The sequence below is a fragment of the Dermacentor silvarum genome, chromosome 10 (assembly GCF_013339745.2).
Source record: "Dermacentor silvarum isolate Dsil-2018 chromosome 10, BIME_Dsil_1.4, whole genome shotgun sequence".
In the NCBI taxonomy this organism is placed as follows: Eukaryota; Metazoa; Arthropoda; class Arachnida; order Ixodida; family Ixodidae; genus Dermacentor; species Dermacentor silvarum.
In genome coordinates this window covers 155,912,232-155,939,526 of record NC_051163.1, presented here as the reverse complement: position 1 = coordinate 155,939,526, position 27,295 = coordinate 155,912,232, and positions in this window count along the sequence as shown.

Genomic DNA, 27,295 nt, shown 5'->3' with positions numbered 1-27,295 from the left:
TAACCGGTGGACCATTAGAGCTACAGGATGGGTAGGAAGAAAATCGAAGCGCAGTCGAGGGCAGCAGAAAACTAGGTGGGGTGATGAAGTTAGGAAATCTGAAGGCGCTAACACTAACCACTAACATTTGCGTACACATTTGCGTAATCGGAGCGAGTCCCCATACCTTGCGCCTAAAAGAGGCCGGTAATCGGAGATCGCAGGGAGAGACCATAGTCTTGCAGTGGACATAAATATTGACCGATGACAATGATGACGGCACCGGCGCGGATTAATACGTTGCCGACTACGAGTCTTTTCATTGGGTCCTCTGATTGGTTCCTGCTGCATGGAACTTTCGTGACACTGCATGACGATTTTGTGCCGTAATTAATGTTTTCAAACTTCACTTGATGTTTTTGAGTTAGGAGCATTGGATGCAATTATTTAGCAACATGTCTTTGCTATATTGTGGTGCTGCACGAAGGAAGGTTTTGGGGTGTGAATGGCTCACTGAAGCAACCCCCACCCTAGTGCTGGCGGTAACAAAGGCAGTCATGCCTCGTGTGCAAGCGCTGTCAAGCGTATGTCGTACAACATTTGCAATAAATTACTTATGAAAACGCTCCTAAGTTCTGTATAGTGTTCCACGAATCTTGTGGATTGTATGTCTGATGTCTTCGGAAAACCGCTATACTTTGAGTGAAAATTCTGTAAAAATGCGAAAAATATGGCCAACATAAAACGCGCGTTAATCGAAAGTATTTGCAATTACCTACACATATAAACATTCTTGCAAACTTTGTTTTTAGAACACTTGTGCTAGAAAATGTTGGTCATGTTAATTTCTCCTGCGTACTCATATACCTCGGGTCGTATATAAATGTCGAACACAGCCTTGAACATTTTGATATGGTTTTTAATTTAAAATTAAGTTTGCAGCACATCTCGGAATTCATCATCAATATAGCGTGAACTCGTGTGACGCTCTGCCGGCTACGCGAATACTGTCGACGTCATGGAACTAAATACTTGTGCGTAGTGCGACTATCACTGCGGGATGCTGCTTTCTAACAGCTAGCTTTCTAAACAACTAGCTCGGTTAAAAACTGTTGTGCGTTGTGCATCGCCGTTATTTTAGAATCTTGACAGAACCTACAATGAATGTGCTTAAGTCATCACGATTATTTTCATACATTGAGCACGACTGTGTGATTTACCCTATGAGGGTATTTTCAAACGGGTGTGCTCAATTGCTAATGGTGCTGATCTTCCCTACGTGTGTGAAAACACTTTCATCACAGCGCAACGCAACTGGCATAGGTGATAAAATGTATTCACTCAAATTGGTTTGCGTGTAACATAACCCACCTTTACTGCTTGTTCGTTTTCCGTTGTGATGGTGACATCTTTTATGCCATGAAAGTCGCTCAGGCCCCACTGAGTGCTCTTCGTCACCGCTTCAATGGTACTCAAAAGGTAAGTAGCTGGCATGCTCATACCGATGAGAAACTTCTCATTGAAAAACGTTTTCATCGTTGTGAGGTCCGTAAACCCTGTAGTAGGAAAAAAGAGTGGTGGCACAGCATGGTAAATGAGGGCCATGTAGCGCATTGAGGCCGCCATTCTACGCGCAGACTCGCCGATATTGACGTGATCACGTCAATATTGACGTCAATATTGTGCGTGTATGAGATGCCACACGCTATCCCTTAATAATCGCAATGTATTCTCAGCTTTCGAAGTGTCTAAAGAATACAACGGAAATCGGAAATCGACGTCAATATCACGTCAATATTGACGTCAATATTGACGTGATATTGACAGGATTCACGTTAATCGGGAATATGTGCATTCCGGACGACGGCGCCATTGAGAACGACTAAGACCTGAAAATGAGCTATGTTGTATTCTTTAGACACTTCGAAAGCTGAGAATACATTGCGATTATTAAGGGATAGCGTGTGGCATCTCATACACGCACTGATAAATAAGCACACCGGAAAAAAACTGCTATTGGGCTAATTGGTATAGAGCCATTTGAAATTCTACGAATCTTGCAGAATGTCTTTCCGATTTCCTTGAAACTAGCCTAAGGCTTCAATTTGGCGCACTCAATTGCTAATGATGCTGACCTTCGCAAGTGTACAAGTGTAAAAACTTGTTTTGTTTTGTTTCGTTTGGTTGCGATGATAATAGCTTTAGAAGTGGCCAGTTGTAGATACAAGAAATGCTCATATGTTTTAACTGAACGTTCAGCAAAAACAGTCATGAGTTATGCGCTAGAAAAGCAGTGAAGCCGTCGGAGCAGACATTCGTGGTTTAGGGAACACGAGCTGTAGTAATGTGTCGCACGATTGCGTACACTATTCGTACTGCTGACTGCACAGCAGTTTGTGAACCCGTTGCACCAGTTTTCAATCCGATCCGTTTCACAAGTCAATAATCACGACAGATGTCCAAACGGCCGTCTTTGTAACAACTAATTTGAAAAGCGTCATAACTGAGCAGCAACAGAACTCCACTATGATCAACTTCAGTGTGTAGTCTAAAGATATTTATCTCGAGAGCAGCAATATCTCCGTATAGCCTCCCCACGAAGTTGTTGTGGTAAGGCTAGCATGTTGGTAGCTAGTAGGAACTTTCACTGCAGCCTATAGTACAAACTAATTTTGAGTATTATCCGCAGTGGCTCAGTCAATGCTGTTGAGGGCTTCGTGATGCCAGAGGTAGAAACGACGTTCCAGATTCCCCGATAGAACCATGAGTGGCCCTGGCTAATACTCTAATTCGCTGTGCACTGTGGTCATGTACACAGCTTATCTCTGTCGTGAATTTATCGGTTCTGCTTCGCACATACTATGTGAGGTTTACGGTTAATTTTCACACCGCCGCAATGTATCTTTTTAATGAAAACATTTGGGATACATTCGCGCCTGCAGAGAGGAGAAATTGCAAGTTTATCTTCCCGTTCTACGTTTTCAACAAAAAACTTTCCTATTTGCTCCTCTCCTTGGCTTCATTGATTGTTGGCTTTACATCGCTCTTCACAAATTCGCCGCTTTCCCATTATTGCGGGACAAAGGGTGAAGTGCTCCTCCGTGGACCTAATTAAAAGGTTGAATTTACAAGCAATCTTGGCGCGACTACGGCAGCGGAACTTGAATCGCTCTATAGTTCTGATTTCTCATATTTCATGATTTTCTGTTCCATCAAAACAGAAGGAGACGTTGCAGCTGGCTTTACGCAATAAGAGTGCAACAAGACGGCAAGTTGGGCCAGTTGGTTGGGATTCATCTTAAGTATCGTAACAGCGCAAACAATACAGGTTGTTTGCGCTGTTACGACAAAAACGACAGAACTGTTGTCGTTTTTCCTTCCTTTTGTCCCTGTATTGTTTGCGCTGTTACGATACTTAAGAGCAATAAGAGTGTACTTACTTGACTTTGTTGGTTCGTTTTGCAGTCCTTGAAGTGTTATGAACACTACTACTCTCGTGCAGATCTTGTTAAGGGACTTTGTTTGATTCGCCCTCACTCTGTCGACTTCAGCGAAGCAAATGAGCGAGCCTGAAACATTTTTGTTAAGGTAGTTCACTTCAGATGTTGAAAGGTGTCCCCCATCTCATATCTGTGGATGATAAACCTATTGCACAAAAAGCAAGAGGAAAATTTCATACGAGCACCGCAGGGAGACGAGAGGATTATTAGACGCGAATCGCCTTATTTCTCTTCCTATAAGCCCAAACGTTTTCCCACAACGCGAGAGCGGGGCTTTTATACAAAGCTAATATTCAGAGCCTGCACCGCAACGTACCTGTAAGAATAGTTGGTCAGACTATTCTTACACGTACGTAATTTAGGCTTGCGTTTTAAGACGGGCGACATGGACATGCGTATGCCCGTTTTATTAAGAAAGTAATTGACTTTTCTCCAAGCAACAGGACATATATTCTGAAAACCGGAACAGGTAACCTTCCTGCACTCACCGCATCGTGCCGAATGCTTTCGGTTAGCAATATAATTCAGCCTGTGTGAAACGTAGTACGTCTTAGAAAACGCATAAAGTGCTTCAGATTTACTGTTTGCAAAGGTCAATGAATGTACGAAGCTTGTGCTTCACTTCGTACGTTGAAACGAAGAAACCACCGCCGTTATTTGATAACTGGCAGGGAAAGATAAATACAGGTACTATCCGTATGCATTTGGAGGCGAGAGATTTTTAAAGAACTTTACCTGTAACTGATACAGAAGTTCTAATGCATTACTTTGACTACTAGAGCGCTCAACCCTACTCCTACATTAAAGAAAAAAAAACAATAAAATTCGCGAAATATTAGGTTTAACTATTTGATCCAAGCCACGTATATAGTTTTCGAATTGTATCCTGTGACACTGCAAGGCGTATCTTCCTCGAATGAATTGCGATAGATCTGTTTTTCAAATAGAGTTTCGAGACTTACCCATACAGTGCGACTAATTACATCGATATATGAGGTGTTTTGGTTACTTCATGCATAAAAAAAGCTTTATTAAAGGGACTTCTCCGTTCATCAAGGAACTATATTGTAGCGCAATTGAAGGCATACCATTCGACGTGTGTAGTTTTATTGCCAAAGCTGGTAAATAAATTAATATTTTTCCTCTGTGTAGTCCTCGAAATTGTACGGGTAAGCCCGATGTCACTGCGATGCCTGCAGAAGGGGGAAATAGAAAGCGCGCATCCGGATTATGACTGCAATCGTAATAGCCATCCTCGGTACTATTTACATCTGTTGCATAAGTGGAATAATCAATCAAGTCGTGTTATTGATTTTTTTTTGTCTTGGTCACTGATGTGGGTAGTGCGCAAGACATTACCGCGGTTGGAGATGAAAAAGAAGACTACGACAAAGAGTGCGTGAGTGGAGGCAATTTCCCTGCTAGATGAAAGACAACGACGTCGAAGAGCGTCTGGCATGAGAACAAGCGGCGCAAAAACACAAAAGGAAAAGCATCCGATCGGGAAAATCCACGGAGATCCCAGAGGCCAATCGGTAGAAGACCAATTGGCCAGACTGACAGAAAAGAGGCGCACTGGCAGAGGAGACGGGTAGTTCCACGAAGCGACGCCAGGAGAAGGTCGGCCACCGCACCGGGTGCTGAAGACGGGCCGTCGGGTTCCGGACCCGAGCCTTGAAGACTTCATTCGACCGGGGCCTGCTGCCATTTTCTTCTCGGGCGTCGCCACTCCACCTGATCACGGACTACTGTCCGAGGCGAGCGAACTGCTGCGCCCGTTGGCAGAACGTTAGTAGTCGGGCTACAAGCCCGAGCTCTGCGCCAGTTGGCTGGCCAGAACGATGCCTCCAGCTGCGCGTGCCGCCAAGCCACCTGCGTCCCCTCTCCAAACCAGAGTTGCCGTGCTCTGGTCGCCTGTTCGACGGTCAACCCCAGCGACCTTTGGTGAGACCAACGCCGCTTCTTTCATCGCCTCGTCTCCGCTTCTCCTTGTCGAAATGTTGTGCGCACTCACACGCGTGATCTGCCCTAACTTGCGTGCCGTGTGAATTTTTTAATGTATTGCGTTTCTTTTTATGCTAGTCTTATTAAAAGCTTTGTGTATGTTTTAAAACAAACGGCTTTGCCCTCATTTGAGTTCTCGGAGGCTCCGTCTCAGGGAACGGTCTTAAGCGATAAAGCAAAGCACCTGCATCATCGTAACCTGATTTCACACGTGTTTCCTACAGGCACAATCTGTGCAGTGAATTCTAGCCGTTTGTGTTAGAATTGCTTGTCGACAAGATGACCTAGAACCAGAGTCTCACGGCTGCCGAAGTGACGCTTCTTAGAATTCAAGGGGAGCGAAGCTCTCTCAAGAGATGTAAGAACTATATCAAGACTGCGATTGTGCTCGTCCAACGTCATCAAGATAAGACAAATTTGCCACGTCAGTCCACGCAGAATAGTATCCATGAAGCGCTCTAACGTAGCTGGGGCGTTACACAAGCCAAACGGCATTACAGTGAATTTAAATAGACCGTCGGCGGTTAGAAAGGCCGTTTTCTCCTTATCATCCGAATGCGGGGGAATTTTTAATAACCTGACCTAAGATCGACGGAGGAGAAATACGAGGCAGAATGCAAGCAGCCAACTGCGTCATCGATCCTGGGAAGCGGGCATACATCGTTTTTGGTGATAGAGTTGAGACGTCGGTAATCCACACAGAATCTCCAAGAACAGTCTTTCTTCCTTACAAAGCTCACAGGTGCAGCCCAAGGGCTGCACCTTCTTTAGCATGTCCTCCACCTGTTGAACAATAATTTTGCCCTCTGCAGGTGAGACACGGTGCGGTTTCTGGTAGACAGGATGAGCGGATCCCGTGTCAATCACGTGACGAGTACGTGACTCCGGTATATTAAATTGTTCCTCGCTCTACGCAAAGTCAAAGACTGCGGCATGCTTGGCCAGGACGTGGACCAAGGCTCGGCGTTTCTCTGAGTGCAACAGCTTGTTGACCATATTCAGAAATTTGGCCTCTGGAGGCAACGTGGTCAACTGTCTCATTGGTTAAGGCTGCAATACTACAACTGCTCGCAATTTGTTTGAAGAGGGCGAGCCGCATTCCACTGGGTGGCAGGACAGGCTCACTCGATTAATTCCGCACCCATAATGAGGATCGCCCGTCGGTAATAGAAAGGGCGCAACGCGGCACACGCATTTTTCTTGGCGTAGTTGAGGGTGAGGGGAACCGGCTCCGTAAGGACTTCAAACGTTCTGGCGTCTACAGCAGGGGTATCAACGGGCTCTTTTGATCGACTGGGTTGGCAAGAAAATATCGTCAGTGACGGCGAGGGTTCCTTGACAGCGCGGAGACCCCTCAGTAAAAGCGGATAACAGAATTTCACCAGCGCCGCAATCTACAGTGGCACCACACTGTTGTTGAAAATCGGTCCCCAAGATTACGTCGTGCATGGAGCTAGTCAGAACAGCAAATTCCACCTTAAACACTGTGACCTAATAAAGTTACACTCGCCAAGGCACATCCCGACAGGGTAACATAACGAGTGATGGTCGGTGACAATTGAGAATCGGCGTCCGTAGATATCCGGGCGAAACTTGTGGACGGCGAAGACGACTGCGAGACATTCTTGCGCCGTCACCGTGTAATTGTGCTCAGGTTTACTTATACAACGACTGCCATAGGCAACCACATGTTCTATGATGTCATGATGTTGAACCAAGACGGCCCCGCGGCCTATACGGTGGTATGGCGTTATGTTGAACTCCCCACTCACCGTACAAAATGTGGCACAGTTGTCCCAGCAAAACATCACTTTGGGTTCTAGCCGTGATATAAAATTTAAGCTCATAACCGAAACAGCTGCTGCAGTGTATATCAAAGCCATCTTAAGAAGTCCGTCTACGAGGACGTGAACCTTGTTCTGCATCATAGAAACTGGTGGAGGCATGCGTGCTTGTAGTCATAAATGTTCGGTGACCTCATCTCCATCGGCCGCACCACCTAGTTTCCCGGCGGTGGGGAAGTGACGCGGCAACCAGGAGATGCAGAACAGCGCCAGCGTGCAGTTGGGGGCGTCAAGCTTCGTACAGAGGCGGGCGAGTCGCTGCGGGTGTTCTGTCTGTAGTTGTTGCCCACGAACGCGTCACCACGGGAATTCTGCTGGAAGCTGTTTCCGAAGTACGTGTTCCTTGTCCAGCGAGCACTCCCGGGCCGATTGTTTCGTCGAGGAGACGCCGGCGGTTTCTCGTAAAACCGTGGTTGTCCGCGACGGCGCTCAGGGCAGAGTTGAGCCACGTGTCCACGGACACCGCACTGGAAGCACACAGGTGCCTCACGCATATAGCGAAAAGTTCCACTAGGCTACGTGCATTCTTGATGATCGTCCCACGATGACGCCATGGTATGTGGTTGGTTGAAGGCGTTCTCCAGGCCATCGCGACGATGCAACTCGTAGGTTGGTCGTTCCGGTGCTCTTGATCAGGGCGCATCATGACATCCCGTGGCATGAACGGACGCACACGTTGCGTCGTAAGGTAAGTAATGGGCTTCGCTGACACGTGCCCCTGTCGCACCGACAACTTCACGTCGTTCAAATTCTTCGCGTACGATTTGTCTTATCGTTCACGCGAGATCGCAGGTTGGTATGGGACCGACGTCAGCACTCGCAACGGTGGTGACGTTGGCGTGTGTACCAAACTTAGGTGTAATACGTTTACCCTTCAGATCAAACATGCGACAATGTTTGATCACGTCGGCTACAGAATCCAAGGTCTCCGTTCTTATCAGGAAGATGTAGACGTCCTCGGCAATCCCTTTCAGAATATGTCCCATCTTTTCTGAGTGTCGAGGAGTGCGGATGCACTAACATCGCGCTTCGTATTTCCATGTTTTTTGGTGTGTTCCACCCTAAACATCCACAACAGTTCGACTCTGACTCGTGAAGTCACCCCGAATCCGTGGACACCAGATTTCTTACCCGGGAGCCGTTACTTACACCGCCACATTAGAAGAAGCCCTCCACTACGTGGCAGCGGCGCCAAGCCTACCGATAGGTGGGAAGGAGATGCTGGCAGCTGCGCCGGTGATGCCGGCAACGCAGACGCTGACGATAGCCCAGTCCTCTGCACTCGAAACAGAGAACGCCGACGGGCGTTCCTCTGCTACGACGGAAAAGGACATGGACCTTACCGGACCTTCGACAAGCAAGACCGACGGTATCAAGCTAACGCCAACTCACTCTGAAACTATTGACAGAACGACCACCGAGGACGACTGGCACTCCGTCCTCACTTTGCGGCAAAGAAAACAACAAGCGAGAGAGAAGAAACAGGGACTAAGCAGAACCGAAGAACGAAAACCAGAGGGAAACCCACTGCGAACCCGAAGGAAAAAGAAGGGGATCAAATAACCGCTATTTCCGAAAGACGACTTCACGATAGTGATTTGACCCCATCAGGGCTTACCACTACGAACAATCACCACCCCGCAGATGGCTGCCGCAGTCTCATCTGCTGCCAACACACCGTAACAGGTGGGCACTTTCTGTCCTGGATCGAACATAGTTATCATATCAACCTCGGAACAAGAAGTGGCAGAGCGAATTCGTCGCATAACCACGCGCACACTAAATGGTCGCAGATATGGCGTGAACGTGTACGCGGCGATTAGCGAAGAAGCCCTCAGGGCAGTCGTGCGCGGGATACCAGCCAGCACACCCACTGAAACGCTCATGGCCAACTTGCGGGTGAGAACGCAAGGGGTGGAAATAATACATGCACGCATGATGGCGGAAACGAAGAGTGCAGCGATCATTTTCTGTAGCCCGACTCTCCCGCGCTTTGTGTATTACTGCGGAGAACTAGCCTGCCACCTGTATAGAGCAACGGTGCACGTGTGCAAGACCTGCTACAGCAAAGGGCACCGTACAAATGTGTTCCCCCAACCGGACACTCGTCTGCCGCATATCTGGTACGAGGGACCCGCTTTACGGACATATGGGCCCACCAAAGTGTGCCTCGTGCGGGGAAGAACACGTCACAGGTGAACGCAGCTGTACACGGCGACTCAGACAGCCGAGAGCACCCGCCAGGCAACCGAGAAGGCGCTCGCCCAGCCCAAAGTCTAGGGCAATCCGCTGGTTTACATCTGAGCAAGAGGGATCGGAACTTTGCAACCAAGCGAAGTCACGATCACAAAGCCCACACAGGACTCCGTCACCCAACGATCAAAGAAGAGTCCGAGAACGCTCCAAGACACCGCCTCCACTCCGATGGAGATCGAGCTCAAGGTCCAGGCCTTCACCAAAAAAAGAGTCCGAAACATCAAGCAGGCGGATCGCAGCTGCCCACTCGACCCACCACGGAACCGGCGGGACAGAAGTCGACGCCACCTACGATAGGCAAGGGTCGTGGCTCCCACGACCACCCATAATGAGGATCGCCCGTCGGTAATAGAAAGGGCGCAACGCGGCACACGCATATCAGAATAATCGCAGAAAATGAGCAACTTAAATCCAGTGTTGCTGAACTACAGGCCGAACTCACAGCACTCAAACAACATCTACAAGCTACGACCCAAAGCCAGAACAGACAGAACCGACCAACACAAATGCAAACGGACGTGACACGATACGCTACCCCCGCGGCCCAACACGGGGAGGGACAGCTACACAACCTAGAAACCCAGCTCAAACTTCTCTTTGCGGAGATAGGAAATCTCAAGCAATATGTCGATGACTCCCTCAAAGGGGTAAAAAAACGGAAACTGGGAAACCCAAGCCCCGGAGGCCGCGATCCCAATGTCCTGCTATCGACTGACCCGGAGACAAATTTTGGTAGCCCCTATGATGGGTAAACAAAACACACGCACTCAAGAGAAATTATGGCAGTGGAACTGCCATAATTTCTCTTGAGTGCGTGTGTTATGGCAGTGGAACAGTGGAATGGCAGTGGAACTGCCGTTTCCTGCACAACAAAGAAGCTGCACTGACACACTCCATAAAATGCCTATCACGCGGTAACGGCAATATTGGCTAGGAAGGATGTCGAGGTAAGCGTCGAAACCCTGGGGATTCAAATACCACATCAAATAGCCACGGTATGGCCGGCAAAGTCAGGTCGTCGGAAGAACATCGTAGCAAATGTATACAGCTCGCCAGCCACAAGCCGGACTTCACAAAAGTTATCTTAGACATCATGAACACGAAACTAGGAAATAGAGCAGTATTGCTAAGGGATTTCAACGCCTAGCACACGGAGTGGGGTTACAGAAGGGACACGGCCAAAGGTACCAGGCTACTGAATGCAACTCAGACTCACGATCGAATCCTCGTCACGCAGCCCGACTCACCCACCAGACTGGGAAATAGCGTTTCAAGAGATACGGCCCCTGACCTCACTTTCGTAAGCGATGAACGAGGAGTCACTTTGACTAACCTAGACGAGACATTGGGGAGTGACCATTACGTTCTCAGTGTGTCCGTTCAAACGGCAAAAATACATCCCATTGGCACGGCACGTCTGACAGACTGGAAGAAATTTAGGGAATGCCACATTGGGAGGCCCCGAACTTAAACACGATACGAAGAAGAAGAAGTAGTTTAATGATTTGAAAATGTAGAGAGGTCGGCCGGAAAATGGAACATCTGGCCTGCTACTCTACGTAAGGGAAGGGGAAGAGGGGAAGAAAGAGGGTCACAATAGGTGATGACAATGGGAGGAACGAGGTGAAAGGACACATCACATAAATGTCACAATCGTGAGTCCAGGCCCGTGTCGCCTAAGAAACGTGAAATAGCACCCATTGTCTCTATCGCCTGCCTACTCTGTGGCCATGCGCCCAGCAAGAGGTCTTCCAACAGTGGTCCATTGTATAAATGCCTCAAGGTAGCTGCCAGTGTCAGTCTTGCGCGCGCATACTCAGGGCACACCACGAGCACCTGGTCTATAGTCTATAACACTACACACTGAACAGTCCGGGGAGTCTGTCCGTCCAATGATGTGCATGACAGCGCGTGACAGCGATTGTATGTGTATTTGCGCGTGACAGCGACGCCTAATCGCAGTTTGTGTATCAGGCATGTATGAGGGCGTTGGATTCCACGCAGAACAGGAAATTGCATATCGGATCTAGCCTTTTAAGGCGGACGGGACGAGCGTCTGGCTGGGCCCAGTATGTTTTCGTCGCACTCCTCATTAATTTCGCCAGGAGGCATGTGATGTCCGGTCTAGAGAACGGCACTACAGTTCGCAGGCCATTGCTGAGGGCGCGCTTTGCTTCAGCATCGGCCATCTTATTACCATTGTGTCCACAGTGTCCCGGGATCCATTGGAACACTATGCGGTGGTATTTTTCTTGAGCGCATGAAAGTAGCTCGGTGATCTATAGTGCCAGAACTTTATATGCGGTGTGGCGCAGGTAGCATCCCAAAATTTTCAGCGCGACTTTTAAGTCCGTGAAAATGCACCATTCTCGAGGTCTTTCCCCGCAGATGTGGCCAATCGCTTCCCGAATAGCCACAAGCTCTGCAGCCGTTGATGTTGAATTGCGATCTAGAATGAAACCTCGAGTCATCTGCTGGGCTGGTATCACCACAGCTGCTGTCGATGAATTTGGTGACGCGGACCCGTCTGTGTAAACATGAACTCTGGTATTCTGACCATGGTCTCTGGTATTCTGACCATGGTCTCTGGTATTCTGGTATTCTGGTATGGTATGGTATGGTATGGCATGGTTCTCTGGTATTCTGACCATGGTCTCTAGTATTCTGACCAGATTTATGCCAGAGCAAGTTGTTGTAGTCGGCTAACCAGAACTAATGATTTCTTTAGTATGCCGGGGACATGCACGCATACCGAAGGTTGAACCATCACTCACGGTGGTTTGATGGGGTGATATGGAAGGGCATAGCCTGATATGTGGGGTGGGCAGCGGAGTGCACTTGTGAACTGCTGTCCGGCCGCTCATGTAGAAGCGACGTCAATGGATGGCAATTGTGTCGTATTAGTAACCGTAGATATACGCGAAGTGATTCGTGGGACAGGTATACCGATAGTGCCTTTGTTGGAGGCTCGCCGTGGCAAGCCGAGCCATATCTTGAGTGCCAGCGCTTGAACGCTCTCTACTGTCCGTAAACCGGAAATACTCAAGTTTTAGAGTATCGGGAGGCTATATCGAATGTAGCCTACAAATAGAGACTGATAAAGTCGTAAGAGCCTTCCGTGGGGCCCCATTTCATGCCTGCTACGAAGCGACGAACATGGCAAAACAGATTAAGTTTTTGTTTCAACATATTTACATGCCTCGACCACGACAAACCACTGTCAATGATAATGCCCAAGAATCAGTGGTGGGAGACATAAGGTATTTAACACCGTTAATGGAGATCGGATAGCGGCAGACGGATTTGCGCGTGAATGCCACCACAACACATTTCTCGGCAGCTAAGAGCAAACCCTGACGCCATATGTATCGTGAAGTAGATGACACAGCACGTTGTAATCTCGCACGTAGTTGTGGGCGTGTTGTACCAGAAGCCCATATGCAGATGTCATCTGCATATGCACTGATGTGGAAGTTCGCTCACCAGGCCAATCAGTACCACATTAAATAATGCTGGGCTGAGAACTCCCTGACGCACTCCACGGCATACCTGATGACGATTAGTCTCTCCGTAAGGCGTGGACATGTAAACGAAACGGCCGCTGAGGTAGCTCACAATCCACAGGTAGAGCCGGCCGCCAATGCCCAAGTCGTCTAGGGCATCGAGAATGGCTTCATGTAGGATGTTGTCATAGGCCCCTTTGATGTCTAAAATACAGTGGCGACAAGTCGGCGTCGACGTTTTTCATGTTCCACTGTCGTAACGAGGTCAATCGAACGCTGTCAATCGAAGAACGACCGCGCCGAAAGCCGGTCATCATGTTCGGATAAGGTCATTTCTCTCCAGAAACCATTCGAGCCTTGCCAGGACCATTCGTTCCATAACTTTTCCAACACAGCTGGCTAACGCAACTGGCCGGTATGAGGTAAGCTCATAAGGAGTCTTTCCAGGCTTCAAGAGAGCAACCAGGCGGCAGATCTTCCACTGCTCCGGAACAATACCGGAGGTCCATGTGTCGTAATAATTGAGCAGCGCAGTGTGACCAGCCCTGCCAAGGTGAGAGAGAGACGAGTACGAAATCCCGTCAGGGCCAGGGGCAGATGAGACACGACGCAAGAGCAGCCTCTAATTCAGGCATCGTAAAGATACCTGAATTAGAAAGTCGTGGTGGTAACTGGGGGAAGGTGGCGCAAAAAGCTCGAATTGAATTGAAGCTCGCCGAGTTGTGCCCACAATAATTTTACAGAAGTCGTCCGCTACCTCTACATCAGTGCGACGTTGGTAAAGGGCTAGAGCACTGAAAGGGTACCTTTCCTTTGGGGGAGAACGCAGGCTCCTGACTACATGCCAAATACGTGACAGCGGCTTGCGAGGATCCAGTGATGAACAGAACTTTCTCCAGCGCTTCCTTTGTCGTTGAGTTCGGCGACAAAGGGCGAGATCGCACGTGGATTTCGTCCTTCTGTATTTCCTTTCAGAGCGCCGTCGTACTGCGCGCAACCTCTCGAATTCCACGTCGATAGGAGACCCCGGCGTAGGTGCACGTATGTTCCGCGTGGCCTCGCCGAGGGCGGACGTGATCAAGCCTTCTACTTGGGTTGGTGACTCGAGATCTGCACAGGAATTCTCCACGAATGTCTTAAAGGTGGGCCAGTCTGTGCACCGCACATAAGACGAAGGCGTAGGTGCGAACCACTTCACGCAAATATACGTTGGTATGTGATCACTGCCATGTGTTTCCACATCACTGAACCATCTAATAGAGGACTGTAGTCGTGAGGAAGCAAACGTCAGGTCCAAGCAGCTACTATAGGACGTGCCACGCAGAAACGTAGGAGACCCATCGTTAATATTGACGAAATCCTGGGAGTGCATACACTCGGACAGGGCTTTGCCTCGGTTATTCATTACTGCACTTACCCATTGGGGGTGATGAGCATTGAAGTCGCCCACAGCCCACAATAAGATGAGGAGCTGTACAACTCTGGATTGCTGAAGACAGGTACGAGAAATCAATGTGATCTCTGGGTGGAATGTAGCCGCCGAGTATCGAGAAGACCCGTCCTTTAAGCGTTAACGTCAAGCAAATGTAATGGTTCGTGTTATGGGGCTGGAGGACATGGTGCGAGTTATCTCGGACCATGTCCGAGATAACTCGCACCATCGCCACTCGCACCACCACCACATCGCATCTATTACTAAAACCTTGCTGGTTTCATCAGCTTCTCGAGACCACATCAATACATATGCAGAAAGGCGGAAAGCAGAAGGCATGTTGGGCTCACATATCACAATCACAGGGAAGCGGTATTTCTGGACGCGCTGTTGGGCCCTAGGCCTGCGTGGTCGCCTGCGTGGTCACTCAGGCGACCACGCAGGCCTAGGGCATTCCAATGCATAACTACACTGCGACGTATGCCCATCGACACACAGGAGGGGCTGTGTGGTAGTGCCATAACGAATTACTGCAGTGCCGCCAAGAGCGGCTCAATTGCGTCCAATAACTGAACAACAACCCTTGCTGTTGGCGTATTGAGGCCTGAAAGCAGCGTGCGCATGAATGTACAAGTTGTTTCAGAAGAACGTTCACCTGCTGGCCTTCCGGCTTGTCCATATTGTCCGCTGGAGCGGCATGAAATTTTGGACGCGTTGGTTCGGCGACCTTGGATGACAGAGCAGGCCATTCAACATCAGAGGAGGTGGATAATATACTTGCATCCTTCTGGACAACCGTGGGAACATGGGGTGCTGCAGCAGGCGGCGTCTTATTCTGTGGCTCAAGACGTTGAGGCAACTGAGCTGAGAGTTGCTTTGACGGTGGCTGAGCCAGACTAGTGGCGTGCGACTCTGGGCGTTGGCGTCAGGAACGACGTTTGCGGCGACGAATAGACGCGGCCGCTCCTACTTGAATTGTCTTTTACCATCTTCTTCAGGATGAGCCTCTCGTTCTTCATCATAGGACAGTCTTTAGCCGTCGCCTCATGAGCACTGAAGCAGTTGGTACACTTGACAGTCTCCGTCGTGCAAGTATGCTGGTGTGAGCCGCCACATCGACGGAAGAATATTTCGTTTCTGCAAACAGCACTCACATGGCCAATCTGGTTGCATTTGTGGCATTGAACAGGCCTGGAAACATACAGACGGACAGGATGCCGCACATAGCCCACCTTGACGTGGGATTGGATAAAGTCGGTTTCAAAAACTACTTTAACACACCGTGATCGGCCAAAACGATGGATGTCGACTATCCTGGCCGTAGAATTGATGAGTGTCCGCAGGTAGCTGTCCGTTATTTCAGGGTCTACATCTGTAATAACTCCAGTGGAAGTCTGTTTTCCAGGAGATAGACAGGGGCGGACAGGCATACCACCTAACACTCCAATTTCTTTCAGCTTGTCCACTGACGCCTGGGATTTCACATCTACGGTAAGGACATTCTTCCATGCGTTGAATCTGACCTCTTGGACTTGTCCCGGAATCACCTGATCGAAAAATTGAGTCAGCCGCTGTCTGTTAATCGTATTGAAATTAGCAGTCTCCGTTGTAGCTACGAAAGCCACAGAGAACCCGTCAGGTTCGTTAGAATTCTCTGTAGGCAACTCCCTCGCTGCTGATTTCGGCGCTAACACGCCAGGCTTGTCAACAGTCTTTGTAGTCGACTCACCAACTGTTGATGTCCGGCGCAACTTCCTTTTCAGGCGGCGCGATTCAATAGGGTTGAAACTGCTACTGTCGGAATCCATCTCAGTCACCGTAGAGTCATCTGCCGAATCTGGAAGCGCCACGTCGGTGACGGCCGTAGCAAAGCAGGCATGAACTGGCCGAGCAGCAGTTTGGTCGACTGCGTCGATGGAAAGCTGCGCGGGACGTGTGCCCGCCATCCCGAAGGATGACGCGATCACTGGGTACACACAATATTATAACGCGATCACTGGGTACACACAATATTATAAAACTACAGAAACGTGGAACAGCCGAAAACACAGATGTTCTCTATCGCCACTTCTCCAAAATCCCCCGTGAAACACGAGACGAGATTTGACGGGGTATTTACGGAACGCTGCGGAACAAGCCACCAGACAATTTCAAACTACACAAGAAAACCCAGTGGTCGACAACCATCTGAGCCACCTTTGGGAAGCAAGAAGAAGCCTTACCAAAAGATGGAAGAAACAGCGGCATAACCGAAAGCTTAGAAAGCGCGTAGCACAACTCACGGAGGCAGCTAATGCGTACTCGCAAGAGCTGTGCACTACAAACTGGAGGAATTTCTGCGACTCTCTCCGCGGCACCCTAAGCACGAAGAAAACATGGGCAATCCTTCGCAGTATGCTCACCCCTGCAACCACGCGGAGAGAAACGACGCCAGCCCTGAGGCGCATAGCTAACAACTACGCAGGCTCAAACGAGGAGCTACTGAACGAGCTCCAAAACACGTATGTGGGAGAAAGGGTGACCCCAACCACCACACGAAGTTATACGGGACCCGCTAACCCGACCCTTCACGAACCTATATCGCTTGCAGAAGTATACGCTGCAGCGCTGTCATTCAAGAGGAACACGGCGCCCGGACCGAATCGTATCACAAACGCCATAATGCGAAACCTGGGCACCGAAGCTTTGGAGAAACTAACGCAGCTCTTCAACGACAGGGTTTGGAAGACAGGAGGGTCCATACCACCTGAATGGAAAGAAGCTGAGATCATTTAATACCTAAGCTGCACTGACAACCAAAATCACTACAGAACCTCTGACCAATCTCGTTAACCTCTTGCCTTGGCAAACTTTTCGAAAAAGTCATCCAAACACGGCTTGGGAGATACTTGGGAGGACAATGAACTCCTACCAAATTCGATGTACGGTTTCCGATATGGGGTTTCCGCACAGGACGTCTTCCTCCTCCTTCGGGACTAGGTTCTCAACCCACCACCCAGAAGCATGAACAGAATCCTGCTTGCCTTGGACCTGCAGAAGACCTTTGGCAACACATCGCATGCCGCAATACACACCGGCCTACAAGAGGTAGGCTGTGGGGAGAGGATCTACAGTTACGTGCGCAGTTTTCTCTAAGACAGAACGGCGTCCGTAGGGCTGCGCCACCTAAGATCGTACAAGAGTCACATGGCCATCAAGGGCACTCCACAGGGCTCTATACTCTCGCCACTACTTTTCAACATAGGGATGAGGAAATTGGCTCTAGCATCGGAGAAAGACCCGGAACTTGGAGTAGCTACCTACGTGGACGACGTCACCTTTTGGGCGACCAAGGGGTCCTACGGGCACAGACAAGACACGCTGCAAAGAGCGATCAGCACAATTGACGAACACGCGAGGAGGGCAGGCTAGAGATGCGCAACGGAAAAATCAGAATTTATACAAATCAGACCTAAAAACACCCAGCAGACACGATCCCCCATCCTCAATCTGGAGATCTACGGAAGCCAGGTCAAACAAGAGCAGGAGCTCAGGGTGCTAGGCATGCTAATTCAGGAGGCGGGCAGCGTATCAACAACGTTAAATAAAACACGTCCAAGAGCGTATCGAGACTGCTAAGAAGAATCGCCCGCAGTAAGGACGGCATGAAGGAGGACGACACCAGGAGACTGGTACAGGCCTTCGCCATCAGCCGCATTGCGTATGCTCTGCCATACTAGCTTTCATGCAGATGTGAAGCAGAGCAGGCCAACGTACTCGTACGCACTGCCTACAAAACTGCACTGGTCCTCTCTGACTGCACTGACACAGAGCGTCTGGAGAGTCCTGGTATTTACAATACATACGACGAACACGCCGTGGCAGTCTTGATCGCACACAGACAGAGAGTCAACTCGACAACCCAAGGTACACTCTGCTACAGAGAGTTCACTGCCCCTTGGCACCCCAATTCTGCGGGGAGGAGACGCACTAAATATCCAGACAAGACGGGGAACCCCCACACGTGGACCCAATACCCAAAAACATGCACCCCATGTTTAACGCCGGCCGCAGACGAACGAGAACGGTGGCACTCGAACGGTTACGCAACCAGCCAAACACTCAGTACACAGACGCAACTCCGTACCCCTCGAAGCTGAGAGCATTTGATCCGATCGTCAATAGAGGAAACCAAGCAATCACGTCGGCTACGATCCGCACTAATATCACGGCCGTGGCAGTAGCGGCAGCCATAGCACTAGCCATACGAGCGGCAGAGGGCAAGAGGCAATCTGAACATGTTCTCATGGATTCGCAAGAAGCTTGCCGACTGTTTCTCAGGGGCGTCCTCCCTCGGATCGTCCTAGGAATACTAGGAACCAACCTTCGAGAAGACCATATCACATGGTGCCCCGCTCACGAAGGTGTACGAACGAACGGGTGGACCACCTGGCTCGAGGACTAATTTTCCGAGCCGTGGACACATCGACCCGAAAGGAATACCTCAAACCTACGCTGCCGCGAGATATCCTCGACAGCCAAAGCAACGCCAGGCTAACAATGGTGCCACCCCACCCTAAACTCACACGCTAGCAATCCAGGCACTGGAGACGCCTACAAACATATCCCAACATACACAAACTCACCCGTACCAATGCGATGACTGCTGTCCTTGGTGCGGCGACACACCAACCCTCAAACATATCACTTGGCATTGCAAACAAAGACCAGCAGAGGGAAACTCACCCCTCGTGAAACGCAACGAACTTGAAAGATCGTGGAAGGCGCGACTCGCCAGGCCTATCTATACGAGCGCCTGGGAAGTCAGCAGGCAACCTTGGACCAAGCCGAACGAGCCGCTAGAGCCAGTGGGGCCCTGGAATAGGGGCTTCACCCGCAAGAATCTCAGTCTGCTATTTCAATAAAATGTTTATTCCTCCTCCTTATCCGACCTTGTCTTTCATGCGAGTGTCTACAGACTTGCACTGTCTCAAAATATCTTCAATGTAAATTCTGCAATTCTCGCCTGGTACTTGCGCACGCTGCATCAAAGCCTGCTCAGCGCGCTTCGTCTTCCGAGATGGGTCCCCAAAGCAGCTCTTTATTTCATCCACGAAGTCTCCATGTAGATAGAGTTTCTTCGTGGTTTTCAAACCATACGAGCGCCGTAGCTTCCAGAAACAATGGCACGTTGGTCAGCCGGGTGTCCGAATTCCAACGGTTGTATCGGCTCATCCGACTGTAGTGATTCAGCCACTCTTCAGTGTCTCCTCCGACCTTTCCGGCGAAGGTCCATGGTGCCATGTGATGTTGCCACGTAGCGCCCGACGAAGACTGCGGGTTGCCGCCATCAGGAATCGTCTCTTTTGAAAGCGGTGGTAGTGCAGCCAGGCGACGGCTTCGGCATAGTTCCAGACGTTCCGTTTCTGTGATCGTTCGTCCTGGACTCCTCTTCATTACCCAGCACCTCGACTAATACTGTTACTGTGAAATACGTTTATTATTGAAGTAATGAATGCGAGAGCCCTAGGGACTGATGAGACCACAGTCCAAACTCGCGTCGTCTTCCTTCACTTCCAAGCGTCCCCCGTATCGCAGCAGTATTATAAAATGTTTACAAGCCCAGTTTTGATGAACGTAGCTACATTCGCTTTTTGGTATTGAATCATCTACTTTCTGTTAGCGCAAGTTGAGCGACAAGATCACAGATAGGCACATTTGACCAACACACAGTGATACGTTTGTCAAATGTGCTTTTCCGCGTCCCTGTCGTCAGCTTGCGCTACAACAAAGTAGATGTCATACCAACAAGCCCATATTTATATATACACATATTTGTGAAGGACAAGCAGAAACACAAGCAGACTAATACGAGTTAAGAAGCTAGTGTTGTGAATATAAGTTGTTAAGGTGTACTAAATACATTATTGCAGCCTTGACCATGCGTACCATAGATTAAATTTGCAAATATATTACCAATGTCGATATATTACCTATACATTACCAAATGTACCAATATACTACCAAGGACAGGAATGACGTAAGAGTTTTCGAAAAAGCGCTCGTTGAACAAAACTGGCAGAAGTTGGACCTAATGCAGCCGTCGGTTCGTCCACCAAGGAATAACTACGCGCAGTTGCGTGTAAGGAATAATACAGGGTGCAGATTTTGCTTTATCTGTACTCTCAGCACCAAATCATCGAACAAGAGCAACCATTAGCATTAATGGGAACAGAGTTTTCTGTCCAGTTCAACTCGAAGCCGCCATTCCTCGTATCTCGTTCGGCTGAGAAAACCTCAGAAATTATTGGTAATTTTCTCACTTCTAAATTTCTCATAATCCTCTTAGCAGGAAAGGGCAGGCAAGCGCTTTTCCGGCTCCGCTTCTTACTATTAGTGCTCTTGTTTTAGACAGTGATTGGTTAATGCACGTCACGGCAGACGGCTTGCATCGTCTAGCTGATTGTGAGGACTGTTATGTTTAGGCACGTCACCCCATCGTATTGCCCGCTATAATGCGTAGATCATCATCATCATGATCATCAACCTATATTTTATGTCCACTGCAGCACGAAGCCTCTCGCTACGATCTCCAATTATCCTGCCTTGCGCTTGCCGATTCTACCTTGCGCCGCGAATTTCCTAACTTCATCACCCCACCTAGTTTTCTGCAGTCCTCAGCAATTGAAGTGCACCGGTTTAAGACACCGCTTATAGTGTCCCTGTGCATCGTCCCACGTGTACCCAGTACTCACTCTGTCCCTATTTTCGTCTTTATATTCCCCCTTTCCCTTACCCCTAGTGTAGGGTAGCAAATCGGACGCTCTTTTGGTTGACCTCTCTGCCTTTCCTATCCTTGCTCTCTCTCTCGACGGCGGTTCCCTTCTCTTGGTATTTATCTCTTAGTAGACCATAGATAAGAGCAATGCTTTATCTTTCTATTAGGACCATTAGCACTATGTCGGCCCACCGCCAAACGTTTCTAAAACTTGAGCCCGATTATCAGAGATCGAGAACCGAGAAGCCTCTGCGCTAATTTTTGTCTGATTAATAAAAAGATGATTACTTATATAAGGCAGCTAATAACAATTCAATGTTTTCAGCTGCTCACAATTTATCCCACATCAGAAAAGAGCGAAAATTTGTTCTACGAGCACTGCGGAAAAAAATCACTTTTTAGCGCTGGCATTTGCTCCACCACGAAAATAATCTTGACTGAGGCAAGTAGGGCAGTACCTTTTTACGGAATAGCAAATTGATGCGCATTAGAGCATTCAAAATAAAATTCACTGCTTTTATGCCTTTTAAACCGTTACAAAATTTTTGCTGTCAGGTACAGGTGGCCAAAATATTGGCATTCGGCCATTTCCTATTATGCGTTGCATTTGCGAATTTCCCCCCGAATATTTGCCGTGCACACTTTACTTCAATGTCAAGTCCTGTTAGAGCGTATATAGTCTATCTCATGTACATGTAACATTTGAAGCATTTCCAAAACAATTAGCAAAAGGCTATAAATTCGTGTTTGCACAGAGGAAATCACGAATATCACCTTCCCTTCTGCTAAAATTTCCCGACGATCTCGTCACGTCGGTTTTATGTATGTAGAGAAACAAGTTTTATTATTTGTCCCGACTGCAGCAGAAAGCAGTGAAATGCGATGGGGTGTTGAGCGCCCCGAGGCTTTTTTTTTTTTTTTTGAACATCCCGTAACGAAGATGATGATGATATTTGGTGTTTTGTGGCGCAAGGGCCAAGTGTGGCCAAAGAGCGCCAAGACAACGAATGGTATGTTTGCCATGATCAGTGAGTTCCGATGACGGGATGCAATGTGGCTGTAAAGGGGCCTAAGAACAAATCACGGTATAGAAGCGTAAAACATATATCGAATAGAATTATGGCAGTGACGTGTGGAATGATCTATGGGTAGTGAATGGATGAGAAATGGTCATGGTGCTTAGAGTATTAAGAGTATAAAGGTAGCACGACGCCTACCGGAAGCCTTTGTAGACAAAGACCAGGAGGCACGTGCTTTCTTTTAATAAAATACCGCAGCAGCGGCCTCTCCAGAGAGACCATGCTACAAGTCACCTGGATATATAACACGAAAGTTAGGTATATCCTTTAAAAACGCGATAACGGATTGGTATTTAAAAAGAGGTTCATTGCCCAAAAACATACATGGATGCAATGGTAGATTCTGCCGTAACGATAATGAAAAATGTATTTTTCTCTGAGGCTCTAGTTCAGGGCATTGCAGGAGGACGTGAAGTACACTAAGTGGCTCGCCACATTCATCACAGACAGGCGGATGGCCACCGGACAATAGGTATGCGGTGTGTACTGTATGTGTGTCCTATTCTGAGTCTGCAAAGTGTAACTTGTGTGCGGCGTGTCTTCGATTCTGGTGGCCAATAAGCGAGTTGAGGCTTTATAGTGTGTAATTTGTTGCTCGTTTCTCTGTCCCACAGACGTTGCCAGTAGGCCCTGACCTTTTTCTTGAGAAAGGGTTTTAGGTCCATTACAGGGACAGCTATGGGTGAAGTGGCAGCGTCTGTATGAGCAGATGTGGCTAGCTTGTCGGCCAACTCATTCCCCTCGATCTCGCGGTGCCCTGGCACCCAGCACAGCACAATTTGTTGCTTGGATGCATACGCGGTGCAAATTATGGAATAAAGAGCTATAATGACGGGGTTTCCGTGCCTACTGAGAGTTTTTAAACATTTCAACACGGATAAAGAGTCAGTAAAGATGATTGCCTTGGGTATGTCTAACCGTTTGATGTGTTTAACCGCCGCCAGGATGGCGTAGGCCTCCGCTGTAAAGATGGTTGTGTTTGGGTGTAGAACTCCGGCAGCCGAAAAGGATGGACCGACCGCCGCGTAAGACACGCCAGTGTGTGACTTTGAGGCGTCAGTAAAATATTCCGGACAAGAGTATTTGTGCTGCAATTCGAGGAAGTGCATACGGATATGTGCGACCGGCGCATGCTTTGTGACCTCAATGAAGGACAGATCACAGTCAATCAGCTGCCACTGCCATGGCGGCAGCTCTACAGGAGGGGGCATGACATCGTGCTCATGGAGCGACACATCCATTTCTTCGGCAAGACTTCTTACTCGCAGTGCGTAGGGCTTTCTCACGGAAGGGCGGTTCAGAAAGGTTTGGGCACTGGACAGATCATTTATACTTGTGTAGGCAGGGTGCGGATTATTTGAGTTCACTTTTAGGAAATATACAAAGGATAAGTAAGTTCTCTGTAGATGTAGCGACCATTCATTTGATTCGGCATAAAGGCTTTCTACGGGGCTTGTTCTGAACGCACCCGTAGAGAGGCGGATACCCAGATGGTGGACAGGGTCTAACATCTTCAAGGCGCTCGGCGTCGCAGAGTGATATATGATGGAACCGTAGTCTATACGTGATCGAATGAGGCTCTTATATAGATTCAATAGACATCTTGTGTCACTACCCCACGTAGTGCGAGACAACACTTTCAAGATGCTCATTGTCTTCAGGCACTTGTTTCTTAAATACTTTAGATGTGGGATAAACGTTAACTTCGCGTCCAGAATTAGGCCTAGGAATTTGTGTTCAGTTTTTACAGGTAGACCCTCACCCTGTATCTCGATGTTGGGATCAGGGTGCAGACCTCTCTTCCTGGAGAAGAGGACGCATGTGGACTTTTGTGGGTTAAGCCGAAAACCATTCTCGTCTGCCCACTTAGACAGTTTGTTCAGTCCAAGCTGAACCTGCCGCTCACAGATTGCAAGGTTACATGACGTGAAGCCTATCTGTACATCGTCGACATATACTGAATAAAATATGTTGCGTGGGATGTACAGACGCAGAGAGTTCATTTTATGATAAAAAGGGTGCAACTAAGCACACCACCCTGTGGTACTCCAGTTTCCTGCACATATGGTCTTGATAGGGCGTTACCCACACGAACACGGAATCTGCGGTTGGACAGATAACTTTCAATGATATTCAGCATATTGCCACGTATTCCAAAGTGTGCGAGGTCTCTCAGTATTCCGAACCGCTACGTGGTGTCGTATGCTTTTTCCATATCAAGGAAAACAGACAGGAAGAATTGCTTGTGGACAAAAGCCTCACGAATCTGAGCCTCTAGGCGTATCAGATGGTCAGTGGTGGATCGGCCGTCGCGGAATCCACACTGGTATGGGTCAAGCAGCTTGTTTGATTCTAGGAAATGTATCAGACGGCGGTTTATCATTTTCTCGAAAGCTTTGCAGAGGCAGCTTGTTAGAGCTATGGGCCGGTAACTGGATACGGACGATGGATCCTTGCCCTGCTTCAGGATAGGGATCACTATGGCCTCTTTCCAGGCAGAGGGGATCTCGCCGGAGGTCCATATAGAGTTATAGAGACAGAGAAGGGTTTTCTTAGTTTCAGAGGGTAGGTTTTTCAACATGTCATATAGTATACGGTCAGGTCCTGGGGCAGATTGGTTGCAACAGGTGAGTGATGCATGCAGCTCTGCTAGGGAGAAAGGTAGGTTATATGGCTCGTTTCCGGTGCTCTTTCGGTCCAGTTTTTGTTTTTCTATTGCTGATTTGTATCTTTTAAACGCTGGAGAATAGTGTGATGAACTGGAAACATGTTCAAAATGTGCACCCAGATGGTTCGCTTGGTCCTCCAGGCTGTCTCCCTGTCTGTCTACCAGGGGAGGCGGATGTGTTTGTCGTCCTCTTACTCTATTCACCCTGTTCCAAACCTTGGCCTCATCCGTGTACGAGTTGATACTTGATAAAAATGTTTGCCAGCTGTCTCTCCTGGCTTGTCTGCGTGTTCTCCTACCTTGGGACTTGATTTTCTTGAAACTGACAAGGTTTTCAGCAGTAGGATAATTGCGAAGCTGCCTCCATGCTCTGTTCTGCTGCCTACGTGCGTTCCGGCATTGTTCATTCCACCACGGAACACGGCGTTTGCTAGAAAGACCACTTGTTTGGGGAATACACTTAGAAGCTGCATCTATTATGAAATTTGTAAAATACTCGATGGCACCGTCAATTCCGAGCGATGAAATGTCAGCCCACGAGAGCTTACTGGTAAGTGTTTGGAATTTTTCCCAGTCCGCTGCATTGACCTTCCACCGGGGAGGATGCGGTGGACATTCGTATTGTCTTGGCGCTCTCAGCAGTATTGGGAAATGGTCGCTCCCGTAAGGGTTTTTTATAACTTCCCATTCAAGTTCAGGTAATATGGATGGAGAAGCTATGCTGAGGTCTATAGAGGAAAAGGTTTTGTTTGCAAGACAATAATATGTCGGTTCTTTTTGTTAAGCAGACAAGCACCGGATGAGAAAAGAAAATCTTGAATTAGACGGCCTCGCGCATCGATGCGAGCGTCGCCCCACAGACTGTTGTGTGCATTGAGATCGCCAAGAACAAGATAGGGCTCTGGCAATTCGTCTATCAAGGACTGAAATTCGTGTTTGTGTAAGCGGTAATGTGGGGGTATGTATAGTGAGCAAATGGTGATGAGTTTGTTAAGGAGAACCAGTCGAACTGTCACTGCTTCAAGGGGTGTTTGCAGCTGCAAACGTTGACATGCTATGCTTTTGTGAGTCATGATGGCAACACCGCCTGATGATGCGAGACCATCATCGCGATCTTTACGAAACGTAACATACTGTCTAAGAAAGTTTGTATGTGTCGATTTTAAATGAGTTTCCTGTACACACAGCACTTTTGGATTGTGTTTGTGGAGAAGTTCTTGCACATCATCGAGGTTCCTAAGAAGGCCTGTGATGTTCCATTGTATAATTTGTGTGGCCATACTGAAAGTAAATGGGTGCTGTGTGTACTAAAAACAAAAAGGAAGTGTTGCATTAGATTACAGAGCCCTTTCCAGGCCCTGTAACGCGGGATTTGTCTTTTCTGAAGCGGTCGAGGGAACCTCGCCACTCCTTAGGCGCTTGATGCGCCGTCGGGATGGGTGTAGTGTCCATTGACTCATGTGAGGCGCTGGACACGCGCTCTTGCGAGCGAGAAATTTCGCGAGAAAGTCTCGCCGAGAAGGACGAGACCTTTGCGCCCACCAGCCCGGAGGTTGATGGGGCTGCCTTTGGGCCTGAGCTGCGCCGGCTGTTGCCAGCACCAGCAGGGGCCGGTGAGGGTGAGGCAGCCTTGACTGCACCCACCGTGGGAGCTGCTGGCGGGCCTGCGGGTTCGCTACGCGAAGCGCAGGCTGCCACCGAGGACTGTTGTGGTGCCGGCAACCCTAGGGTAACCGGGCCTGTTCGCTGGTTGGGTGGAGTAGACTTAGCTCCTTCCACCCTGGGGGCAGGAGCCACAAGCGACAGCTCGCTCCGCGCGAGCTGGGCAGGTGGCAGTAGCCGCTGCGACGCTGCCCCTTGACGCGCCGCATCAGCATATGTGGTAGTGTGGAATGGTGAGCACCTTTTACGTGCTTCCCTGAACGATATGTTCTCGCGCACTTTGAGAGTGATAATTTCTTTTTCTTTTTTCCAGTTAGGACAGGATCTGGAGTAAGCTGGATGTTCACCATCACAGTTTACACAGTGAGGTGTCGCTTCGCAGTTATCTGAGGCGTGACCTTGGACTCCACATTTCGCGCATGTAAGTCTACCACGGCAGCTCTGCGAGCCGTGGCCAAATCTTTGACATTGGAAACATCGTCTTGGATTAGGTATGTATGGTCTGACAGCTATCTTAGTGTATCCGGTTTCTATTGTTTGTGGCAGATCGCAAGTGGCAAAGGTCAGGATCAGGTGTTTTGTAGGAATTTCTTTATTGTCTCGTCGGATAA